This window comes from Canis lupus, chromosome 13 (assembly GCF_011100685.1).
Source record: "Canis lupus familiaris isolate Mischka breed German Shepherd chromosome 13, alternate assembly UU_Cfam_GSD_1.0, whole genome shotgun sequence".
NCBI classification, from domain to species: Eukaryota; Metazoa; Chordata; class Mammalia; order Carnivora; family Canidae; genus Canis; species Canis lupus.
Genome location: NC_049234.1, coordinates 29,696,848 through 29,710,712, shown reverse-complemented (window position 1 = coordinate 29,710,712; position 13,865 = coordinate 29,696,848).

Genomic DNA, 13,865 nt, shown 5'->3' with positions numbered 1-13,865 from the left:
GATTATGACCTATATGTCTTCAGGGGCCATTAGTCAGCCTGCCATCCTATCTTCAGCTTAGGATAGATTTGCCCAACAACTTAATAGATCTGGGATGTGTCCCATACATTTTTTTTTTTAACAAGTAGGCAAACTGATCAGGAGAAGGTGGTCCTCAAACCACATTCATGGCATGCTTTGAAGAGGATTTAATGGGGAGCTAATTGCATAAGAGAGTCTCATTTTGATGCTCTCTCAGGAGAGCGTGCCTTGAGAATTTTTTATGTTTCCTATGTCTCTGTGTCGGAGACTCGTTTATACAGGGTCACTGGATTTACATGATAATAACTTTCAAAGTTAGATGCAGAAATAAAAATAATTTGGGGCGCCTGGTTAAGTGTCTACCTTTGGCTCAGGTCATGATTCCAGTGTCCTGAGTTTAAGCCCCACATGGGGCTCCTGCTCATCGGGGAATCTGCTTTTCCCTCTCCCTCTGCCCCTCCCATCTGCTTGTGTTCTCTCTGTCTTTCTCAAATGAATAATAAAAAATAAAATATTTTTTTAAAAACAGAAATGCAAATAATTATTTATAATTGTGTCATACTTTACTGTGTCCAGGACCTTTCCTCCCAAATTATATAAGCTTCCTATCACTGTTGTAACAATTGCCACAGACTTGATGATTTAAAACAAAACAAATTTATTGTCTTATGGTTCTGAAGGTCTGATGTCCCAAAATGAGTCTTAGGAGTCTACAATCAAGGTGTCAGCAGGCTGTGTTCCTTCTGGAGGCTCCAGAGAAGATCTCATTTCCTTGCTCTTCCAAATTCTGGAGGCTGCCTACATTCCTTGTCCCTTAGACCCTTCCTCCTTCCTCAAAACACACCCTTCTACTTCTGCTGTTATATCTTCTTTTCCAAATTCTGTCTTCTTTCTTCCTTCTTAGGAGGATTTTTGTGATCTTATTTTTTTTTTATTTTATTATTTATTCATGAAAGACATCCACACACAGAGAGAGAGAGAGAGGCAGAGACACAGGCAGAGGGAGAAGCAGGCTCCATGCAGGGAGCCTGACATGGGACTCGATCCTGAGTCTCCAGGATCACGCCCTGGGCTGAAGGTGGTGCTAAATCGTTGAGCCACCCAGGATGCCCAGATTTTTATGATTTTATTAAGCCCACCCAGACAATCCAGATTTTCAGATCTTTAAATCAATCCTATCTGCAAAGTCCCTCTGCCATGAAGCTAATGATAACAGATTCAAAGTAGTTTCTACTGTAAGGTCAAAAAATCCTAAGACAAACAATTGTAAGTCAGGGACCATCTATATATATATTAGTAGATATCTAGATCTACATCTCTCTCTCTCTCTCTCTCTCTCTCTCCGACTATCTATGTATCATACATCTTACTGGTTCTATCTAGCTATCAATGAATCATACATTCTATTGGTTTAATAGAAGGTATGAAAACCACCATTTTATAGGCTTAGTTAAGCATAGAGAGGTGTTATAACTTTCCCAAGCACGAAAGAGGCAAGTAGGAGGTCTAGATATCACATACAGGTCTGTTGACCCCTCAGTCCTTGCTATCCCCATTATTGATTATGGTTGGAAAGATTACAAGAGAAGGGCATGGCACCTTGAAGATCAGATATTGCCCCAGTCACTCTCTCAAGAAATATTAACTCTAGAAAAAGGTATTCATGAGGCAAGGGGTTAAATGAAAGAGCCAAATTGTGACCTTTTCCTTCTTCCTTGTACCTCAAGATTCTCAAATCTAGTTTGTCAGAGATTTGACATGAATGTGATGCCACAGGAGAGAGAAATCACCCAGTGCTCTCTGTCTGGTCTGCTTGAAGACCTCTGCTTGTAGATGCTTCTATAGCCCTACCCAGCTCAAGGAAAGCCTGCCATTTTGATGGAGCATCTACTATGTGCTAGATGTTGTACCTGCCTTGTCTATAATCCACCGCCCCTCCCACAGCCCTGCCAAGGGTTACTTCATATTGTATCTGCCGTAACAAGTAAATCCATGTAATGCCTGATGTGGACCAGGCCACTCTCCATTACCTTTTAACCATGGCATTGACCTTCAAGCTTGCGCACTTAATTGCCTTGGGCTGAGGAGAGATGGGTCTCTTCCCTTATATTCCACAAATAAGGGTGAGGGTCACACAACTATGGTGAGAAAACTAGGAAATGTGAGGGAGCATGTGGATGTTTGGTGAACTCTCACAGTGAGACTCTGACACAGTCACATTTAAAAGAGGAGGAATTGTGGATCTCAGAATGCCTGCCTCATGCTGTCTCACAACGCATAATTAGAGAAGCCCAGATTCCACTCAGGTCATTAAAACTCTGGTGCCATTTCCCCTCAGTGCTTCCCCAAGTAAAATCTACTGTAGTTGCTTCAAAACAACTCAGATGCAAAATGATCTGCCTGTGTGGCAGGGGATGCCAACCACCCCCCATCCTCCCCAAAAGGAATCCCACTATTGCTCATGCAATACAGCAGAGCAGACACCTGCTAACTTGGCATACTTTGCATCAATGCCACATTTCCCTACCAGGCCCTGATGAAGGTCTGGTCGTGTATTTTTAAAAAAGTCTATCCCGCTGTGATGGCTGCATCCCCTCCATCTGTCCCATGCTGGGTGAAATGGGCTACAGCTGCAAGCTACACCTGCCATGGAGCCAGACGGGGTACCTAGGGGGTGGACCGCAATTTAGCAGGTGGATCCTAATAGCTGGCAACCACTCTGCAAAAATTTTCTTATCCTTTTGTAGCCTTAAAAGAAATAATAACAAAGAAAATGAAATGCAGGAGTGGGGGTGGGGGCGGTGGGGACAAAGGCTGGTGCCTCAGGACTTTTATTTTCAATGCAAACTGACATTTTGCATTTGCACTGGGAAGAGAGAAGATGACCCATCCTCCGCACCAACCCAAACTGAGATGGCACACTTTTGTGTGGGCGAAACTCAAGTTGAGTCTGCAAGGGATCTGCTGTGGGCAAGGGGAGAGAGCTGAAGCTCTGTGCCAGCAGCTCCTCTGCTTCTCCTCCTCTTTCTCCTTCTCCTTTTCAGTGAAAGGAAAAATCAAGAACCATATCCTAGAGCTTCCACCTCCCCATCTTCCAGGTTTCTTTGTCTGCAGAATTGCATCCTTTGAATGCTAACTAGCACTAGTACAACATGATATTTGGGCTGGAGGCAGAGCAGAGCTGGGGCTGAGCTCCGTTGTGTCACTTTGAACAAGGTATTTCATCTTTTTAAGCCTTAACTTTCCTGTCCATAAAATGGGATAAAACTATTTCCCTAATTCACAGCATTTTTATGAGCATTAAATGAGTCTACACACAAAGTAAGGAAAGCCTAACACAGTGCCAGATATGTAGTAAGCTCTTCCAAAGCGGAGCCTGCAATATTACTACTGCTACTACTACCAGGAGTAACAGGAGCAGTAGTGAAAGTCATTTTTCTGATTTCTGGGACTATGTAAATATTTTAGTGACTGGTGAGGCAATAGAACAAAGAGCCGAGCCCTGGTCTGAGGCTGGGCCAAGGCTGAGCCAGTCTAGCTGAACAAATCCTCCTCCCAATGCTGAATGTCAGGCAGAGGGGTGGAGAGACAACATGAGTTTTGAAGTTAGAGTATGACTTGGCTGCTCTGCTGTTTATAGCTTTGTGATATTGGGCCCTTCCCTCAGCCTCTCTGATGCTCACCTATACCCCAGGCCCGAGTTCCTGTCTGTGGTTCTCTCTGAAGGGGGAAGGGATTATCCTCCCCCTTCTCCATGGCTTTATGGAGAAGACCAAGCAAGAGAAAGTGAGCTTAAACAGTGGCATGAGAAAGGAGCTCACTTTCATGAAATGATTGATTTGATTTTCTTTATTTTGAAATTAATCCACCATCATTTTGTTGAAACAAAAATGAGAACATTCAAATAAACAAGAGAAGAGGTTACCTCGAATCCCTCAACTCAGAGACAGCCACTGCCAACATCTTGGTGTTTATCCAAGAAAACTGTCTTGGTTGCAAGGTTGATGAGATATGAAAACAAGCCACCCAGGGAGAAGGACTTTGGGCATGGAAACAGCCACCATCTGGGGTCAAACGTGTGGCCATTGTCCTGTTGGAAGCAGAGGGCTCTGGCAGATGACAGGCCCAGCTCCCTGCTATGATTTATTGAAAGGGTAGCCGTCAGCTGTCACCCTGTAGGAAAGTCACCTCACTCCCCACCCCCAATGTGGAGTTCAAGATGGCCACACAAAAGTTAGTTTTAAAGACCCTTTATGAAAAAGGAAGTGGGACATAAACTAGAATCTAATGTGTTCAGTATATCTGTGTGTCCTCCTTCCCTCCTTCCCTCTCCCTCCCTTTCCTCCTTCCTTTTCTCCCTCCCTCCCTCCCTCCCCCTTCCTTCCTTCCTTCCTTCCTTCCTTCCTTCCTTCCTTCCTTCCTTCCTTCCTTCCTTCCTTCCTTCCTTCTCTTTTCTTTTCCTTTCCTTTCCTTTCCTTTCCTTTCTTTTCTTTCTTTTCTTTCTTTTCTTTTCTTTTCTTTTCTTTTCTTTTCTTTTCTTTTCTTTTCTTTTTTCTTTCTTTTCTTTTTTTTTCATGCCTCAGTCCCTGTGTTATTTCTGAGCTCTGTGAAGATCAGGGCTTACAGTCTAATGAGTGATGTATACAAAGAGACAGTGACACCAGTGTGATGAGCAATAAGACAGAGGTGACTCCAAATAGCTGCAGAGACCTAAGGAGGGTGTGGTGCTCCCATCTCTGCCTGGATTACAAACAGAAAACCTTCCCTGATATCCTCTGTTCTCCATTGCATGGCATTCTCCCCACTGGCAGGGGGCTGGTGACCATCTTCCCTCACGACTATGAGCTCCAGGCAGGGCCAGCTGGGGAGATGCCCCACAAACATTGACCAGACACATGCTATTGAAAGTATGTATGGGCTGAGCCAAGGGGTGTTTGTGGAGACACCTACTGTCTCACTCTGCCTCATATACCTTCTTCTCCTCTTTCAATGACCCCTCCCTCACTCTGTGGTTTTGGGGAGGGCTATGATCTCAAACCCAGACCACATATCCTGTGGAGCATGGAGGCATGGGGCACAGCTTGGCCAATCAGATGCTCTGTCCCCCAGGGACAGTGATGATTAGAGGAGGGATTGGAGCTAGCCTGGGGCCAGGGCTGCACTCCACCTGCCTCCAGCTCCCTCAGGCCTGGTGGTCCTGCTCTTTCTGGAAGTCTCTGAGGAATCAGTGTTTTTCCAGTAGGTCCTTCCTTCTAACTGAAGCTAGTCAGAACATATTTATCCTATCTGCTAGAAAAAAATCTGATATATGCTTTTTTCCTTTAAAAATTTTAATTGAGGTGAAGGTCACATGCCAAAATTGGAGTGTACAATTTTAAAGTGTACAATTTAGTGGCATTTAGTGCAGTCACAGTGTTGTGCAGCTACGACCTCTATCACGCTCCAAAATGTTTTCACTATTCCAAAGGGACACCCTGACATCCATTAAGTAGTCCCTGTGTCCCTCCCCCAGCCCCTGGTAGCCACTAGTCTGCTTTCTGTCTATGGATTTACCTTTTCTGGATATTTCATATAAATTGAATCATAGAGTACACGACATTTTGTGTCTGGTTTCTTTCACTTAGCATGACGTTTTTAAGGTTTATCTACATCCATTCCTTTTTTTTTTAAGATTTTATTTATTTATTCATGAGGGACACACAGAGAGAGAGAGGCAGAGACACAGGCAGAGGGAGAAGTAGGCTCCATGCAAGGAGGATAGGTCTCCAGGATCACGCCCTGGACTGAACACTGCGCTAAACCGCTGAGCCACCCAGGCTGCCCTACATCCATTCCTTTTACAGCTGAATAACATTCCATTGTTTGGATGTAGCACTTTTGTTCTTCCATTCATTCACTGATGGACTTTTGCCTTGTTTCCACTTTTTGACTATTGCGCATCCTTCTGAAATACTCTTGATGAAGGGGTATGAGTTTGGAAAGTGAAGAAAATGGGAAGGGACATTTGAAGACAAGGGAGCAACTTATATCAAGGCAGAAGTTTTCCTAGCTGGGCCCATTCCCTTTCTAATCTTCCAGGCTACAGTCCAGTCTCCACTGGACTGTAGAGCTAGGATGATCTTTCTAAAAGGTACACTCACTAATCATTCATTTTTCTGTTGAAGAGACTCTGTCCCACATTACATTTCCTTCCACTCACTATGCTATGGCCACAGCACTGTTCTCCTTTCTGTTCCTATAATACGCCAAGCTCATCTCCATCTCAGGACCTTTGCACCTGCCACACTCTGGCAGAAACACTCTTCTTCCTGAACTTCTTAAGGCCAGCTTCCTCTCCTCAGGGAAATACCACCTCTGCAGAGAAGCCTTCTCAACCACTCTAGGAATGTTCTCCCCGTCTACTCCCACCACCCCTGGCCACTGAAGTGTCTCATTTTCTGAAATGATCTTTCTTGTTCATTTGCATATGTAGTTTATTATCTGCTTGGTTTGGTGTTGGTCTTTGGCTTTCCCCTGCTCTGGCCCCTTTTTTTCTTCACCAGAACAGAAGCTCCAGGAGGGTCAGGAATTCTTTGATTCCTCAGGGCACAGAAGGGTTCTTGGAATTTAGAAAATAATCAATAAGTAATTGTTTAAAGAGCAGATGGCTGGACATGATCCAATACAGAACTGGCAAGGAATATGGCAGGGCTGGTGCAGAGAAAAAAAGCAGGAGGGCCATGAGTTGTGGTGGAAACAATGACTGCATCTAGATTTCCCAAGACACTTCTTTGTACCAGGCTTATTCTAATTTAGCTTTAGAAATTCTCTGATTTGATTATTTCTTGGCACGGCAAAAATGGAACATTTACTTATTATTTCTGTCTCACAGTCAGCACGGAATCTCTAGAGAGGTGTTGTTGCTGAGAACAGACTTTGCAAAGGGGACGCAGTATAGAGGATGGGAGGCATCAGAACCCGTGTCTTCTCCTTAACTGCTGTGTGGTTTTGGACAAATCACCTAACCTCTCTGAAGTTCAGGTTTCTCAACAGCAAAAATGGAGAGTTTCTGAGGATAATAGCTCTGCGGTCTCTTACTATGAAATGTGAGGTGGATTTGTAAATACTTACTCTTGTTTCTCCCTCAGAAAGCCCTGTGAGGTTGACAATGACTATTATTCTCATTTTATTATTGAGGATCCAAGAGGGTAAGTTGAGGTCAATTGTTAACCGTTGGAGGAGCTGAGACTAGGGTCCCACGTCTGGCTCCAAGAGTAGGATATTTCCCTGCAGACTTCACTAGGCTATTGTGATGATTAATCATAAATTATAAGCACATGCATTCAGTTTTCTCTCCCAGAGTCCTTCTCTCACTGAACCTGGAAGTAGGGTGGGTGTCCCTCCTTGCTTCTCATGGCCATCTCTGCGTCTATGTCTGTCCCCCCGACCCTGGAACTTCTAATTTTGCAATTCATGCCATCAAACTGCACCATCTCTTGCCACTTCTTGATGCGGTCGACTACTGACCCCTCTTTTCTTGAAGATGTTAGCTCCTCCCTAATTGTCACTCGCTCCAGAACGACTCTTGCCATTCTTCCTGGCAATTTCAATATACACATATCTATCCCTTGTATACCCTGGACACTCAGTTTACTTCATTCTTTTATTTTTCTTTTTGGATTCAAAAGTTCAGCTTTATTGAGTTATAATTTACATCCTATAAAATTCACTTGTTTGGGTGTACAATTCATAGATTTTTAATGAATTTATAGAGTTGTGTAGCCATCACTACAGCCCAATTTTAAAACACTTTTGTCACCCCCAAAATATCTTCCTTGCCCATTTGAAGTCACATCTCATTCCCACCCCTCAACTCCAGCCAACCCCTAATTTACTTCCCGTATGCATAGATTTGCATAGAATCATACAACATGTGGCCTTCTGGGTCTGGATTCCTCCACCTAGCATAATGTTTAAAAGGTTTATCCATGTTGAAGCATGAATCACTACTTCATTTCTTTTCATGATAAAATAGTATTCCATTATATGGATATAGTACATTTTGTTTACTGATTCATTACTTAGTGGGCATTTGGGTTGTTTCTGCTCATCGGCTATTGTGAATAAAGCTGCTATGAAGCTCACATACAAGTCTTTGTGGGGAAATATGTATCCTTGGTAGATACCTAGGAATGGAATGGCTAGGTCATTTTGTAAATTTATATTTAACATTCTAAGAAACTGCTCAATTATTTTGTAATTTCAGCATTTTATATCCCCACCAGCCATGGGTAAGGGTTGCAGTTTCTCCACATCCTTGTCAACACTTGGCAATGTCCATTTTCCCAATTACAGTCATGCCCTAGAGGAGTTCAGTGGTACCCATTGTCAGACAGATTTGCATTTATTTATGGTGGATGATGTTGAGCATCTTTCATGTGCATCTGGTCTGACCATTCACTTCCATAACAGCTTCTGTGCTTCTAATATTGTCTTCTACCTTAAAACAGTCACACACTATCACAGCCAAACCTTGGACCATGTCATTACTTCCTTCATAATCTCAATTTTGAACATTCCACTTTTAACCATCACAGTTTTTCTGGCTCACCGCCTCTTCACTCCAACAATTTTTCAATGCTATCAGGATCTGATTCTCTTAGATTCCATGAGCTGTCATTAAAGTAATTCCCTTGCACCTCCTTCCATTCATTGTACTTTCCTGGTAAACCCACATCTCTGGTTGCATCTGAAACCCACATCTGTTATGCAGTTTTCCACACTCTGAATATGGTTTGAGAGAAAATACACAGGAGGCCTTTCTTTAAATTCATAAATATAACCCTCAAGGTGTGATGTTGATTCCTGGCAATCATCTTACCTGTTCTAGTATTCACTCTCCCATTCCCCAGGTGACCATTTGCTACTTTATTCTTTCTCCTCAAACCTTCAAGACATCCTTTCCAAGCCTCCTTCTTAGCTGATGTCCTTGCTTCCTATTTCACTGAGAAAATAGAAACAGTTAAGAAGACATAACCAGCCATTGGCACCATATTTATCCACCTACAAGCATCTGTTCCTACTCTCCTTCCTTCCTGTTCTGTGGATGGAAAGTCCTTGCTGCTATCTAAGGCCGACTCACTACTCATGATTGCAGCCCACCCCCTCTTATCTATTTATGGAGATTCCTCCAGGAATCGCCCTCTCTTCTGCAATGGTAGCATGCCAACGTGCTATAATAACACCTGTCTTAATTAAGCCCTCTTTGGATTCCATATCCCTTCTAACTGCTCTCTTTCTCCATTGCTCTGCTCTCAGTAGCAGTGAAATTCCTTGGTAGATTCTTCTTCTATAATTTTTTGTCCCTGATTCTTCTCTTCCAAATCTCTCTTGAATCCACTCCAATCAGGTTTGTAATCCCACCATCCACCATAGCAGCCCCTGGCAAAGTTGCAACAACCTTCAATAATGCTTAACCCAATGATTAATTCCTAGGTCTCATTTGTCTTGACCTATAGCAGCATCTGACATAGTTCACCAGTCCTTCCTTCTCGGAAGCAATTTTCTGACTTGGCTTTTCTTCTTACCTCACTGTTTTTATGTCTCTCTTGCTAATTTTTCCACATTTTGCCAACTTTAGATTTTGGAGTATGCTCAGACTTAGCCCTGAGACCTCTTATCTGTCTACACTCAGTTCTAGAATGTTCTCAATCATGTGCACGGGTATCAATACCTCGGCAAAAACAAAATTAAAAAAATACAAAAACAAACACAAAAAACCCCACTGAACTAAATCCTCAACCTGGACCTCTTTTCCACATTCATACACCCAAGTTGCCTTCTCAAAATTTCCACTGAATGTCTAAAACATATTTGCAATTTAATGTGTCCAAAGCAGACCTCCTTATTCCTACCTCTTCCAAATCTGCCCCTCTATCATCTTCACCATCTTAGTTCATGGAAATTCCATTTTTCTAATTTTCCAAAGAAAAAGTTCAGTAGTCATCCTTGACTCCTATTATCAGTTTTCTAGGTCTGCTGTAACAAAGTACCAAAAATTGGGTGGCTTAAATGACAGAAATTTGTTTTCTTGTAGTGCTGGAGGTGAGATGCCTGAGATCAGGTGTTGAGAGATCTGGTCCCTCCCAAGGGATGTGAGAGAAGGACGTGCTCTAGGCTTTTCCTTGTGTCCCCTCATGGTCTCCTCTGTGTATGTACCTGCGTCCATCACCTTTGGAATAATAACCTGTCTCCTTACAAGGTCTTACCTAGGTATATGCCTCTGACCTACCCCTTAATATTCCTCTGTGCATCTTCCCCATCATATTACCTGCCTTATTCTGTCCTTTAGCAGGCCAGCCTCTCCCCAGTCTGAGAGCTTTTGTTTTTCTCTATCCCTAGGAATAACCTTTCCTTAGTCTTCACGTAGCTGTCTCCTTCTCACACTCAGGATTCACCCCATATGTGACCTACTCTGATTATCCAAAGTAGCCATCCTCCAGACTCAATCTACCACCTTATTTTTCTTTCAAAACACATATCACATGCAATCGTCTTATGTAGTATTTATTTGTTTACTTGTTTAGTGTTTATTTCCTTTGGTGAGTATATGCATTCTGACATGGTCAAGACCTTGTCAGTCTTGATCACTACTCTACACCAGCCCTATGGGCTCAATACATGTTTGCTGAAAGAGAAAAAAAAATGAGTAAATTGGTTAATAGCACCCTGTAATGCCCACCCAGATTAGGAATCTTTACACCAACGACATCATGTTCCTCAATGACTTGGATATGCATGCACATATGTGTGCACACACACACATTCAGATAGAGGAGACAGATCAAAGATCAGATTAAAAACAGAATTTGAAATAGACAGCGTCAGTCCCCTTTGTTCATGTAATCGAAGTCTTAAAAATACTACTTTTCTCCAGCTGAAATGGAAAGCTATGAATTCTAGAAGATTTGGTGGGGAAGGCCTCTCTCTGTCTTTGGACGAATGGTGCCCAAGCCAAGCTATGTGACAAGGAAGGTGAGATCATTTTCAGCAGCTGCCACCAAACTTGAAAAGGGTTGATTGATATGACAAAGTCTTTTCACAAAGAACATAAATCAAAGAAGATGACTGACAGTGAAGTAAACATTTTAGATCTAGAGTAATTAGGAATATATTAGCAATTAAAATAAACTTATTATCATTAGCAAAATTGGCAGTTACTTGCAATTTCCCCAGGGGCCTCATTTCAAGTTTATCCTTGTAGATTATATTAAGGCAGGATTAATGTTTTTGGAAATACAGTTTTAATTTTTGTGGATTTTGTTTTCTCACATCCTTGCCCATAGTTAGCAGAGCTCAGTGGTTCTCAAACAATAATTGTGTGGTTTTCTATGAGCTGGGCCCAGGTGTTCTAGCACTAAAATTGAACAAAGCTATTGTTTACTCAGTTCTTAGAGAAAATTAAGTTAGTGGACAAATTTTTTTTTTTTTTTTTTTTTTAGTTTTTTCTCCTATAGTTGTTTTTAGACCTTAGCACCTGCTACCACTTGTCTTCCAGGAAGTGATAAAAAATGACAAAACTCCTGAGCTTGAAATAAATAAATAAACTAATCAAGGAAAAACTTGATCAGTAGGCTTCTGAGATCTATAGCATCTTTCTCCAGTGGAAATGTGTGTTGATGGGTCTGGCTCTTTCGATGGTAACAGAGGCAGGACTGACCCCTGTTAGTGTAACCACTGGTTGCACCCAGTGGTCTTCTTTGAGACCTCCATAGTAATATTTTTATTACTAATAAAAATAGACCTCCATAGTAATTTTTATTACTAATATTTTTATTAGTATAAAAATAGTATTTTTATTACTCCACACATAGTAATAAAAATGGAGATATATCAAGCTCATACTATAGGCAAACTCTTTATACATTCTCTCCTGTAAATCTCACTGAAACCCAATCAAATAAGCACTTGACTTCTCCCATTTTACAGATGAGGAATCAATGAGGTTAACTAAATTGTTTAAAGCTCCAGTACTTGAACTCTTAGTGGGGGAGTAGGATATCCTGGTTACTCTCTGAACACCTGGGCCCAGCTCATAGAAAACCACACAATTATTGTTTGAGTATATTAAAATTAGTAAAAGTCCTTCCTAAAATATCAACTCTTAATTTTTTAGAGTAGGTTCTATGTTCAGCATGGAGCTCAGTGTAGGGCTTGAACTCAACACTGAGATCAAGACCTGAGCTGAGATCAAGAGTCAAACGCTTAACCTACTGAGCCACCTGGGTGCCCCTCAACTCTTACTTTTATTAAGCCAATGGAGATGGACAGAAGTTTTGAGGTGTTCAAGTACTTAAATGAGGAGGCCAGGAGACTGGGGTAGATCTACCGCCTTGGAAATCTATGTAAGTAAATTAAAACCAAAGCCAGAGTCAATTCCTATAAATGCCTCAAGGTGAAGAAGTTGAGACCTAAGGACCCCCAATCACAGCCAATTAGGCTTTTCCAAATAAGGCAACTGTTTAAACTATAGCCAGTCAAACGATTTCCTTGCTTTGCTTCCTGTCTTCTCTATAAAAAACTTTCCACTAGCTTCTATGAGTGAGGTACTCTTGACCACTCAGTTTGGCACTGCCTAATTCAAATCCATGTTTGCTCAAATAAACTCTTGAAAGTTCTAATGTACCTTAGATTATCTTTTAACATATGGAAAAAATGAATAAAACAATTTAAAAACATCTTACACTTGATTTTGAGATGTGTTTTTGTACTTTAATTGTTGGAGGGTCTCAAGTTTGGGAACTCACATATAATAACACAAATTCATACCCATATGTATGGATCAAGGAAGCACTACAACACTATATCTACTTGTCCCATCCTACCTCCTTTCTCATTTCCTGTCTTCAGCCTGCCAGCTGGGAGAAGTCATCCCTCAAATGGATATAACAGACCAATGTAAATAATGCTGCTTATATCTAATCTCTCCTGAGGCAAACAAAACTGTTAAGTCTGATTTTCTTAGACCTTTTCCATTGGATTGATTCAAAATAGAGTTTCCTCATCTGTAAAATGGGGGTAATAATAGTACCTACTTTAGGATTACCATCTATGGAGGAGAATATTTTGTTTTCAAAATATGAATAGTTAACCCTTACTGAATGCTTTCTACATGGCAAGTACTCTTCTAAGGGTTTTACATATATTGTCTCAATTACTCCTTGTAGAGACTGGCATATGGAAGGCACTTGATAAATATTTGCTGATGGATGAAAGGAAGGAAGTAAATAAGCAGGCAAGCAATTGATATTATAGAGGTGCTGGTAAACTTGGGAGCTTATTTGTCATCAGGGTGCAATGGGAAACTCTTCTGGAGGAAAATTAATGCAAAGCATGACTGAATTGTCATCACAGTATTAGTTACACATCATAAAAATACTAAAATATATATAATGAAAATAATAAGAAACAAATAACTTTCTAGGTCAATGTCTCTTGAATTTATCCAGCACAAAAGAAGCAGGAGGATTATTTTGCTGTTACAGGAAATTAAAAAAAAACTTTTTGAGATTTAATTCTCCTACTTACAGGCACAAAAATAATGCCGTTATTTCCCCCCAGGAAGCCCCACTCATTGGGTTATATTTCCAGGAGCCAAAGAAACAAGTCTGTTTTGAATAATGATTTGCATAAATAGACACACACCATGACTCTAAACAATCTCATTGAGTTGGAGTAAAATGAACTTCACTTCATTTGGAGCTGTCACATCGTGATTTATTTCCCCATTTCCCTTCCGTCAGTGGACTGTAACAATCACAGCACATTGTACACCTGTCCTTTATGTCCCATGGGTCCTTTATTTC